The sequence below is a fragment of the Elaeis guineensis genome, chromosome 14, assembly GCF_000442705.2.
Source record: "Elaeis guineensis isolate ETL-2024a chromosome 14, EG11, whole genome shotgun sequence".
NCBI lineage: Eukaryota > Viridiplantae > Streptophyta > Magnoliopsida > Arecales > Arecaceae > Elaeis > Elaeis guineensis.
The window spans coordinates 18138726-18150879 of record NC_026006.2 but is presented as its reverse complement, the minus strand read 5'-3'; positions in this window follow the sequence as shown (position 1 = coordinate 18150879).

The window sequence follows — 12154 nt, the reverse complement described above, 5'->3', positions numbered from 1 at the left end:
GATTGAGTATTAATGTCTGGATCAAGTTTGACTGAATTAGATTCAATCAGGTCAAGTCTGATTAGGTTATGAGATGACCTAATCGGTAAGAGAGAAATGATCATGATTTGATCGGATCTATGGCTTAATTAATTTATTGATTTAATCAGACTTAATTTAGATTATAGAAGCCTAATAGATTAGGTTCATTATATTTTAATTGGATCTAATTTGATTGAATTTGAAAGAAATTCAATTGGTTAAACCCTAGAGTCCCAAATGAATGGGACTCTCTCCCTTGCGATACCCAAATTATCTCACATCTTTTCTCACTACACAAAATGAGTTTGTATATGAGAAAACTAGAAGATAACCCTTCTTTTGTCATTCATTAAGTATAAGAATTGGTTGGTTTTAATTTGAATTTAAAATAGTTTAAATTTCAACCTAAAATCTTATCCATAGCTTTTCACACATTGGCTGTTTTTGAAGGTGCCTATTGTGTATGAGAAAAGGAAGTCTTCTTGATGGTTTTCTATGTCTAATTCTTTTTGATAAGTCTCTCTTTAAGTCAAATAAGGGTGAGAAAAAGTTAGAGTCAAATTAAAATTCAAAATGGTTTGAATTGCAACAAATTTTAGCTTTTATCCTATCTTACCTGGTTTGTGCGACAACCGTAAAAAAGCCATAATTTTGTACACTAACAAGAGAGAGCTTTTCACCATGAGATACCAAAGAGAAAGAGGGGCCAAAATCCTTCTTTGGGGTGTGAGGTTTGGGTGGTTTTCTTTCTTTCTTGGTGTGAACAAAAGAGGAGATCGTTCTCCTCTCGGGTGAGAGACCTAGAATTGTTCTAAGTTTTTGGGTGAGAAAAAAATCTAAGGGAAGAGAGTCTTCATCAGATTTTTCTCCATCATCCAGTATCCTCCTCTAATCCATCTTCGATATCAAAATATTTGAGGTGATTAAAGAAGGAGATCAAGTCAGATCTGCCATCAGAAGCCGACTGCATGAGCTAGCACTCCCACGGAGGACTGATCGATTTGAGGAACTTCATGTGGACCATCCGTAGAGATCGAACATTTATGCAGCTGTGAGTGACCAGAGAGGACTTTCAAATCTATATTCTCGATCATGGAGTTTAACTACCCATACTTAGATATTGGATTTGGTGAAAAAATTATGCCCTACAAACCAATCACATATAGGATGCGATAGGATGTTTATTATAATTTATCTTCCAAATTTATATAATTGATATTAATATTATTAATAAAATTAGTTTTTTGATTAATTATATACTGCATCTTATTAATTTTAATATTATAATGAACCCCATAGGTCTAGGCAATAGTTTTAGGGCCGTGATGAGATCACGTTAGTGAGATCTAAATCCTTGATAGCTCTGATCTAAAATATTTTTAGTCATTGATATATTAAGTCAGGGATCAATGATATCGGTAAGACTGGCATGTCCTATGTATGCTCAAAAATGAGGGTGGTTGATCTCACAACCACTTGTGTGGTGACACTAATACAAGGATATGGGTGCTCATTGGAGAATGAGTTCACTGAATTGACCTACGAGAGAATAATCAGATAGAGTCTTATTTACATGTCAAATGATAATTCTCTAGTGAAAGTTGTGTAAGTGATCCTTCGACCTGAGGTCACCATGGTACCTTATGTACATAGATCCATATTTTGATTCACTACCTAATTTGGTTCTCTGATCCTTGTGTGGAGTGTTATGGATATGGTGAAGTATGTATGAAGGTTGTGAGTGATCAATAAGAGATCAGTCACTCCTAATAAGGAGAGCGAACATCCTATGTGATCTCATAGGATGGTGATTTTGGAAGTCTTTGATCAAAGCAGGGTGATAATTAGAAAAAAATTTCTAATGTATCATCAACTGAATCATCACTTTCAGATCAAGATACATAAAGATAAGTGATTGGGTTTGACATATTTTCATACCCACAGCTCATCGGGGATGTTGTTTGACGAAAGGATTGAATTATACGAAAACTTGCCACTGAAGGTTATTTTGATAATTTTTTATTAAAATTTTAAATCTTTCAAATAGTCATGACATATTGTTAGATGTCAATTTTGACTTATAGGCTTGATAAAAATTGAAAGAATTTGATTCTAGAATCAATTTGGAAGAGTCCAAGTTGATTGAGACTCTTCGGGTGACCTAATCTCATCGGATTAGGGTTACGTCGAAAGTCCAAATCCACTGCTAGTTAGATTTGGAATCCAATAGGTCACACACTTTTGAATTTAACTTTGCTTTAATTTAATTAGAATTTAATATAAATTTTATGGGTTAATTTGATATACTAGCACATTGTATTAACTCAAGTTTCCAAATTGGTTTGGTTCAAAGTATTTGAACTAACCTAGACCAGTTGGCTTCGACCTAATGGGATTGGGTTAATTTGGATTGGATCCTTATCCAACTTGAATCAATTTCAAGTGGAGAAGGAGTCCTCCTCATTCATCAAAAATCACATAAAAATATAATTGTCGTCCACCTCAAATCAGCGTGAGAAACAAAGAGTCCTTCTTAAAGAAGGCTCTTTATTAAACATGTTGCCTTGGAAGATAAATCAGAAATCCTATGTTTTGATGCCAAAAATTAATAAAATTTTTATGGCATATAGAGAAGGAAGATCCCTTCTGGTCCAAGTATCTAAATTACCAAAAATTTGCTCAGTAAATTTATTTGGCATGTGGGAAGTTGGGGTGCCAAAAGTTGGCACCCCTTCATCTCATGTAACATCCCCTGGTCCTCTATTTATAGGGGATGCCTCAGATAGATTTTGGCTAAGATTTTTGGGTGAGCTAGAGAGAAGGAATGTATAAATCATTAAAAAAAATCTAAAAAAAATTGAGAAAAAAAGGAGGGGAATTTGAGTGGCAAAGTTTTCTATAATGGTGGTGAGATTTTCAGCAAGTGTTGCTGGAGTGCCCTAGGATTTGATTTTTCTATGTGTTGGAGTTAAAAATTAAATCATAAATTATATAATATCTGAAGAGTATCTTCTTGGTATCATTTTGGTATAAGATCAAAAGCAACTGGGCTTTGGTGCGATCGTGACGAAAGTTTGAAGCCAGCAGTATTTTTGAGAAGACAAGGCTGTGGCTGCGCACTGGTTGGGAAGGACCTTAGCTAACTTCTGTGTGGGTCACTATTGGAGAATTTCTACCTTGAGATCTTATGGAGAACACCAAACATGCTACTTTTTTATTTTAATTTAAGTATAATATTCTATCTCTTTGCATGCTTGAATTTACTTGGATCGTGTTCAGCAAGGTGATTCTAGGGTTTTGGGTTCGGCTTTATAGTTTTATTTGATATAGCTATTGATTTGAGTATTTTTAAAAATTTAAAAATTACTTTCTGCTGCATGGTCGGAACCCAACATTTGAAACCTTAGAAGTGATAGATTAGATCTATTACTAATGCTATATTTTGGTTCATATGTTTATCATTTTAGATTTAGATTTGTATGCATATAAATTCATATCATAGATCTGTTTGTAAGAGTTTTAAGATCAGATCTTATGCATATATTTATAAATTAAATAGTCTAATCTAATATTCTTCTGCTGAAAATTTTTTAAAATACATGCATGAAATCTCTGTGCATCCCAATAGGATAAACAAAATAGAAAAGGATGGGATCCTTGGCTCTCTTAACCCAGAGTCATACCCAGCTTGCGAATCTTGTCTTAGAAAAAAATGATCAAGTTATCCTTTGTAGGATGTGGGGAAAGGGCCACTGAGTTACATATCCTGATACACACCGATATATGTGGGCTATTTGATGTGCAGGCTAGCGATAGTTATAGCTACTTCATTATCTTTATCGATGATCTATCTAAGTATGGGTACGTGTATCTGATGAAACACAAGTCTGAAGTCTTTGAAAAGTTTAAAAAATTCAGAAGTGAAGTAGAAAAATAAACTGATAAACTCATTAAGGTTCTTCGATCTGATCGAGGAGGTGAATATCTTAGACAAAAATTTTTGAGAAATCTTAAAGACAACGGCATAGTCTTTCAATGGACTCCCTCCATAACACCTCAGCTTAATAAGGTATCTAAAAAGAGGAATAGGATCCTATTGGATATAGTCAAGTCCATGATGAGCTTCACTGATCTACCCTTATATCTTCAGAGACATGCCTTATTAACCATCATTCACCTATTGAATAGGGTTCCATCAAAGTTTATTCCTACCACACCGTATGAGATATGGTACGATAAAAAGTCGAGTCTAGGTTATCTTAAGACTTGGGGTTGTCCGATCTATGTCAAGAGACAGATGGCTAATAAATAAGAGGATAGATCTATAGTAGCTTATTTTATAGGGTATCCAAAAGAATCCATGGAATACTACTTCTATGTTTCATTAGATCACAATGTGATTGTGAGTCGAAACATCATATTTCTAAAAAAATAGTTTATCCAGAATGGTGGCAGTGGGAGGTTAGTTAAGCTTGAAGAGAAGGTCTCTGAAGAGCAAAGAGCTATAGATCCTCAGAAACCCATTATTCATGAACCAGTAGTTAACATTCCTCTACTATCTCTAAATCTAGTAGGGTCTTCCGACCTCCTGAAAGATACATAAGTATGCTTACAAAAGAAGTAAAAAATATATTCCTTATGGAAGATAGGGATCATGGAGATGATCCTAATACCTTTGATGAGGCGATGTCTGACATCAATTTTGAGAAATGGTTAGATGCAATGAAGTCAGAAATTGACTCAATATACTTGAACCAAGTATAGATCTTAGTGGATCCATCTAAGGGTATTATATCCATTGGGTGTAAATAGATCTATAAAAGAAAAATAAGTGCCGATGTAAGGTAGAGACCTATAAAGCTAGATTTGTGACAAAAGGTTATAGTCAGCACGAGGGCATTGACAATCAAAAATTTTTTCATCCATAGCTGTTGCCCAGCTATGCAACCCAAGAAGGGGGGTGAATTGGGTTTTAAAAATTTTAGGCTTAACTAATTACTTGTAAAAATTATATATCAAAAGCTTGATGAATGAGGAGAGAGACTTTAGTTTGAGATTAATTACTTAAAACAAGAATGCAAGGATATAATGGAGAATTAAAGAGAAACAATAAAGCATGCCACAAACACAATGATTTATAGTGGTTCGGTGCCAACCTTGCACCTACATCCACTCCCCAAGCTCCTACTTGGGAATTCCAATCCACTATACTTTGTATTCAACCCGAATACAACCGTCGGAAACTCCGACACTAGCTATCCCAAGCTAGTCCACTTGTTTCCCGGGTACAAACCGACCCAATACACTCCGATTTCAGGTTCGGATCAACCTTTCCTTGTTTTGGAAACCCTCCAAAACAAAAACAATTACTCACAAGATAAAATCAGTTTAAAGCACAAATAAGTACAAGAATAGCTCCTTAAGTGAGCGAATATAACAATAAATACGCTTTACTCAAATGAAGAAGCCCCTCTTGGATTTCCTCAAAGTGGATGAGAGATGAAGTAAATGCTTGAGGAGTTGGTGAGCTTGATTGATGGCTTCTTGAAGGCTTTTAAATGAGCTCTTGTATGATGTTGAGTAGTTGGCTTGAAAAACCTTCTCTTGAATGCACTTGAATGCCCTCTTGAATGCTCTTGATTTTCTCTTTTCAAATCACTTGAATGCCTCTTGGATATTTTGATCTCTCTCTTTTGTTTTCCACCTTTTTGAAACCTTTTATAGCCTTAAGAGACAAGGAAAAACAAACTAGGCAGAAAAAGAGCCGTTAGAGCACAAAAAGCAGCATTAAAAAGCAACCAAATCTGGCCAAAAACTAGCCGTTACAGGCAAATCCCGTCATATGAGTCGACTCATGAGTCGACTCATGCCTCAGGGGTCGACTCATGAGTCGACCTCTGTTGCAAAGTTCAGAGATTTGGTTTCTGGATTTTCTTGGCCCAAAACAGCAGAAGTCGACTCATGAGTCGACTCATGCCTTGTGGGTCGACTCATGAGTCGACTCACAGGTCGTGCCAAGCCAGAAAACCAGCGTGCCATGGCTAATCTTTGCGTGCCAATCAGCTCATAGTTTCATGAGTTGACTCATGAGTCGACTCATGAACTTCAAACCTTCATAACTCCAAAAATATAAGTCCAAAAACCATGAAACTTTCATCAATAGATTACATATCATTTGTTCTACACGATGATGCTATCAAATCAGAGTTTTGATGAAATTATGATTTTGCCCCTGTAGAGCATAAGGTCTTTTTCAAATAAAAAATATTTGTATCCCTTCAAACTGTTTTGTAGTCATCAAAATCAATCTAGGAGCAACAATCTCCCCCTTTTTGATGATGACAAAATATTTGAACAAAAGCATTTTTCTGAATCATGAATTTCAACAGATTGTATTTTAGGTGCATATGCTTGAAAAGAGTATGATTCTTTTGGCATGTGATACAAATGGTTGTATGCATAAATGGTTTGTCCATTTGCTTAAAGATTGGAAGATATACTCATTGGATTATTGTTTTGGTGTTAGAGCAGAAAATTTGATTTTATTATCAGAGCAAGAAAAAAAAATTTTCTCAATTCTCAAAACTAGTCATGTGTGCCAAAGCATATTTAATAGTTGATTTGGAAAGAGTATTAGATCATTTAAGTTTAAGATGTATCAGAGCAAGAGAAATGAAAATCCTGCAATGTATCAGTGTAGGGAAAACAATTTTACAAAGTATCAGAGAAAAATTTTGCAAAGTATCAGAGTAATAAAAACAGTTTTTCAATGTATCAGAGTAAAATTGAGTAATGTATCAGAGTAGTAAAAAAAAATTGTCAAAGTATTAGAGCAATGTATTCAATATATCAGAGTGGGTTTAGAATTTGAAAGCCTATCAAAGCATATTCAATGGTTTACAGCAAATCAGAGTATGAGTAATTTTAAAAGGTACTTATTTGCAGTATATTTAGCATTTGTACTTAAAATTGTCAATGTATTAATTTCTCATAATTTGTAGTGTTTGCTTTTGATGGATTTCTTTGTGTTTAATTTCTCCCCCTTTTTGACATCATCAAACAAGGTTAAGTCCTTTTTCTGAAGCATTCTTTAATTTCTCCTCTTGTAGGGTTTGCTCCCCCTTAATGAAGCAACTATTAACAACAATCATAAAATGATAATACCATAAAGAGAAGACAATATTTCACAAAAGAGAATATATAACCAAAGTAAGATAATCATCATTCCAAAGGTAAAGCCATAATTGTTTCAGTACATAGATTGTAACATAAAAAGTATCATACAAAGTCAACTAGCTCATGTCAATACATGGCCCCAAAAATACAGATCCTAGAGAGGACTAAGCACTAAGACCTAGGATCTAGAAATGATCAATGATCAGAATCATCAGAAATGTGATAAGGAGCAGATGGATCTGGATCTGAGATGCGTCCTCGACCCCGTCTGCCTCTGGCACGAGAGGAAGAACTGGCACGAGCAGGCGAACGGGAGGAACTGGGTGGCTGAGAACGCTGAGAAGCTAGGGACTGAACTGAAAGGGTAAGTCTGATGGAGTCAAGTACAGTCAGTGCCCTGGAGACAGCCTGGAGAAGTGCAGTGAACTGAGTAGTAGCTTGCTCACTTGATCCTCTGATCTCCTTCCTCAGTAACTCATAACCGTCCTCAAGAGCTCCTCTGAGTCTGCCGGCCTCTGCAGTGAGATCAGTGACCTCAATCGTAGACTCCTGAGGCTGAGGGTGTGCCAAATCGAAGACCTGCCCCTGTAACTCGAGAACTCTGCCAGTCAGTCTCAGTACAGTATCCTCAAGCTGCTGAATCCTCATGGACTGATCTGCCATCATCTGAAATACTGTGGAGATGTGGGGAGTCAAAGTCTGATCAGTAGAAGTAGCCCCTGGTACAAATGAAGTACTGCTCATCTGACTCGACATCAAAGAGACCATACGCTGTGCAATCCGCTCAATCTGATAATCGGACAGTGTGAACTCTGGCGGAGGTGCTCTGCTCTCTGGCTGATGCACAGGTGTGGGTATCCTGGTAAACTCAGAAGGGCCAGCCTCTGGATCCGGAAAGAACTGTATATCTGGTGAAGCTGCCCTGAAGTCATGAACAGGAGATGATGGACCTTCTTCTTCTTCAGCTCTGACTCCTGCTGTATCCTCAGCTCTTTCTTCTGCTCTCTCTTCTGCTCTTTCTTCTGTTCTTTCCTCAGCTCCCCTGATCCAACCACCACCACTTTTTGTGAACCCCATTCGATGCAAGGTGTGTAGGTTGAAGGTATCAACATGAGACAGTTTGGTGGGAGCCTCCCCCTCACAACTAACTCCAAACCTCCTGAAAACTCTAGTCAGGGCCATACCATAAGGCAAATGTGCCTTAGATCTGTTCAGAGTCTCTCTCATGGCCTCTATCATAAGTGCTGGGAGGTTTAGGGGGGTTTCTGTGATAATGTGAAACATAATGCATATGTCCCTGCCTGACAGAAGATCGTGCCTACCACTCCTAGGGAAGAAAAGTTTTGTGACCATTTGATGTAAGATTCTCATTTCTATAGGTAAAATCTTGGCCTCTAGTTTATTCAAATTCTCTTGGTAGGTTCCTCCAAGTATAACACTTATACCTTCTTCTTTCACGGGGAGTTCCATGTATGCATAACCTTCACTAGGTAAGTGTAAAATCTCCCCTAAAATGACAGGATCCAGACAGATATCAATCCCTTTCACAGTTGAAGTTACTGACCCATTTCCATAAATAAGATTCTGATAAAACTCCCTAACAAGGTCAACAAAGGTGACTTCTTTGAGTGAACAGTAAAAGCTCCATCCCTGATTTTTGATCTTACTTGCTAAAGAAAATCCCTCACTTTCAAAGAACCGGAAGTCAATGTTTTTCCCGGTTTCTACTTTTCTATCTGAGAGAGGGTTCTTACTGGGGGTTTGAGAAGACTGTGAAGGACCTTGAACTGAAGCTGGAACGGGAGCAGAGGAGGACTGTGCCGCTTGCCTTTTCTTTCTGACATTTTCTTCAAGTTCTCGGACAGACTTTCTCCTTTGGGGAAGCTTCATTTTTGGTGCCATACCCTCTTCAATACCAGGCGAGGAGACTTGAGGAGCAAGTGAGAGAGTGGAGGAAGGATCACAAGAGAGTGATTTGAGGTTTTGGAGGAGAGAATGAGTGGATTTGAGAGGGACGGTGGAGTGCTAGGGCACGCTCCAACCGTGAAGAACAAGGGAAGAGGTCACAAAAGAACCTTTCCCCGAGTGGCGATTTGCGGTGGAGAGGAGGCGGGAGGAGTTCCACTAGCTCAAGCCTTGGAAATGGAGCAAATGGGAGAAGGGAGAATGGATTTCGGAAGGAGGAAGACGAGCGTGAGGGTCGGCTCACGAACAGTAATTCAAAATATAAACCCTTCAGCCCGTAGGAAGTTGCTGGGAATTACAAGTTTGCCATTGAGTCGACTCATGGGGGTCGACTCATGAAGTTCAGAAAATCAGGAAAAATGTGAATAAATTCCAAAAAAATTTGAAATTTGGGGAGAAGGAGTTTAGCTCTAAGATGAGTTTTTAGAATGAAAAACTTGAGCTTTTGGGACCAAAAAAGGTGTTGGAAATTGAGCTCTTAGGAAATTTTGACCATAAATCATTGGAATTTGAAAATTAATTCAGGCAAATGGATCAAGAATTCCTAGATTTCTCCTAATTTCACAGAATCTATCCTCACTAAGGGCCTTTGTAAAGATATCAGCTAATTGATTTTCGGTGCAAACATATTCAAGAATTATATTTTTGTTTTGAACATGTTCTCTTATGAAGTGATGTCTTATTTCAATATGTTTGGATCTTGAGTGTTGAATAGGATTTTTAGATAGATTTATGGCACTTGTGTTGTCACATCTTATTGGTGTTTCATTAAGTTTAATTCCAAAGTCTTCGAGTTGTTGCTTAATCCACAAGATTTGAGCACAACAACTTCCGACTGCAATGTATTCGGCCTCAGCCGTAGACAGTGCTACCGAATTTTGTTTCTTGCTAAACCATGAGATTAGGTTAACTCCAAGAAATTGACAAGTTCCACTTGTGCTTTTTCTATCTAGTTTACATCCAGCAAAGTCAGCATCAGAATATCCTAATAAATCTATTTGTGAGTCCTTAGAGTACCATAACCCTAAAGTTTGAGTACCATTTAAGTATCTAAGGATTCTTTTAACAGCATTCAAATGAGATTCTTTAGGATTAGATTGATATCTAGCACATAAACAAACACTAAACATGATATCAGGCCTACTTGCAGTTAAATATAATAATGATCCAATCATACCTCTATAGTATTTTAAGTCTACACATTTACCTTCATCGTCCTTGTCAAGCTTACATGAGGGACTCATTGGTGTGCCAATGGGTTTGGAGTTCTCCATTCCAAATCTTTTGAGTAGTTCCTTGGTGTACTTGCTTTGGATGATGGAGATTCCCTCTTTTGATTGTTTGATCTGGAGTCCGAGGAAGAAGGTGAGTTCTCCCATCATGCTCATCTCGAACTCCCCCTGCATAAGCTTAGCAAAGTCTTGACAAAGGGATTCATTAGTAGACCCAAAAATTATGTCATCAACATAAATTTGTATAACTAACATATCATTTTGATTTCTTTTGATAAAGAGGGTTGTATCTACATTACCTCTTGAAAAACCATTATTTAGTAAAAATTTGCTTAGTCTATCATACCATGCTCTAGGTGCTTGTTTTAATCCATATAAAGCCTTATTTAATTTAAAAACATGATTAGGAAAGGAATGATTTTCAAATCCAGGGGGTTGTTCTACATAAACTTCTTCAGCAATAAATCCATTTAAAAATGCACTTTTAACATCCATTTGAAACAATTTGAATTTCATAAAGCAAGCATATGCAAGTAGAAGTCTAATGGCTTCTAATCTAGCTACTGGTGCAAAGGTTTCATCAAAATCAATCCCTTCTTCTTGATTATATCCTTTAGCAACTAATCTTGCTTTATTTCTAATTACATTACCATGCTCATCTAATTTGTTTCTAAAGACCCATTTTGTGCCAATTATTGAACAGTTTTTAGGTCTTGAAACCAAAGTCCAAACATTATTTCTTTCAAATTGATTAAGTTCCTCTTGCATTGCATTAATCCAATTATGATCTTTTTCAGCTTCTTCAATAGTTTTAGGTTCAAAATGAGATACAAAAGCACAATGATTAAACACATCTCTAAGTGAAGAGCGAGATTTTACACCATGCATAGGATCACCAATAATTAACTCCTTAGGGTGGTTGTGAACATACCTCCATTCCTTGGGTAGGTCATTTGTACCTTGAGGTTGTTCTTGAATTTCCTCACCTATCTCATCTTGTTTGTCTTCTTGTTCCTTGTCCTCTGGAGTGGCTGAATCTTTCAGAGTGATCTCCTTCATACCTTCTATTAATGAATCTGCATCATCAACACCCTCATTCTTCCTTGAAGGAAGATCGTTAGATTCATCAAAGACAACATGAATGGACTCCTCAACTACTAAAGTTCTTTTATTAAAAACTCTAAAAGCTTTACTAGTAGAGGAGTAACCCAGAAAGATTGCTTCATCTGATTTTGCATCAAATTTACCAAGTCTTTCCTTGCTATTATTTAATACAAAACATCGGCAGCCAAAAATATGAAAATATGCAATATTTGGTTTTCTTCCTTTCCAAAGTTCATAGGGGGTTTTCTTTAAAAATTGTCTGATCAAAGCACGATTTAAAATGTAACATGCTGTGTTAATAGCTTCCGTCCAAAAATATCTTGGAAGGTTGCTTTCACAAAGCATGGTACGGGCCATTTCTTCTAAGGTTCTGTTTTTTCTTTCAACTACCCCATTTTGTTGGGGTATTCTAGGAGCAGAGAAGTTATGGCCGATTCCATTCTCATCACAAAATTTTTCAAAGTCTTGATTTTCAAATTCAGTTCCATGGTCACTTCTAATATTTTGAATTGAAAATCCTTTTTCATTAGTGACTTTTCGATGAAATTTAGTGAAAATATGAAAAGTTTCATCTTTGTGTGCCAAAAAGAAAACCCAAGTAAAATATGAATAATCATCTATTATTACAAAACCATATCGTTTTCCTCCTAGACTTG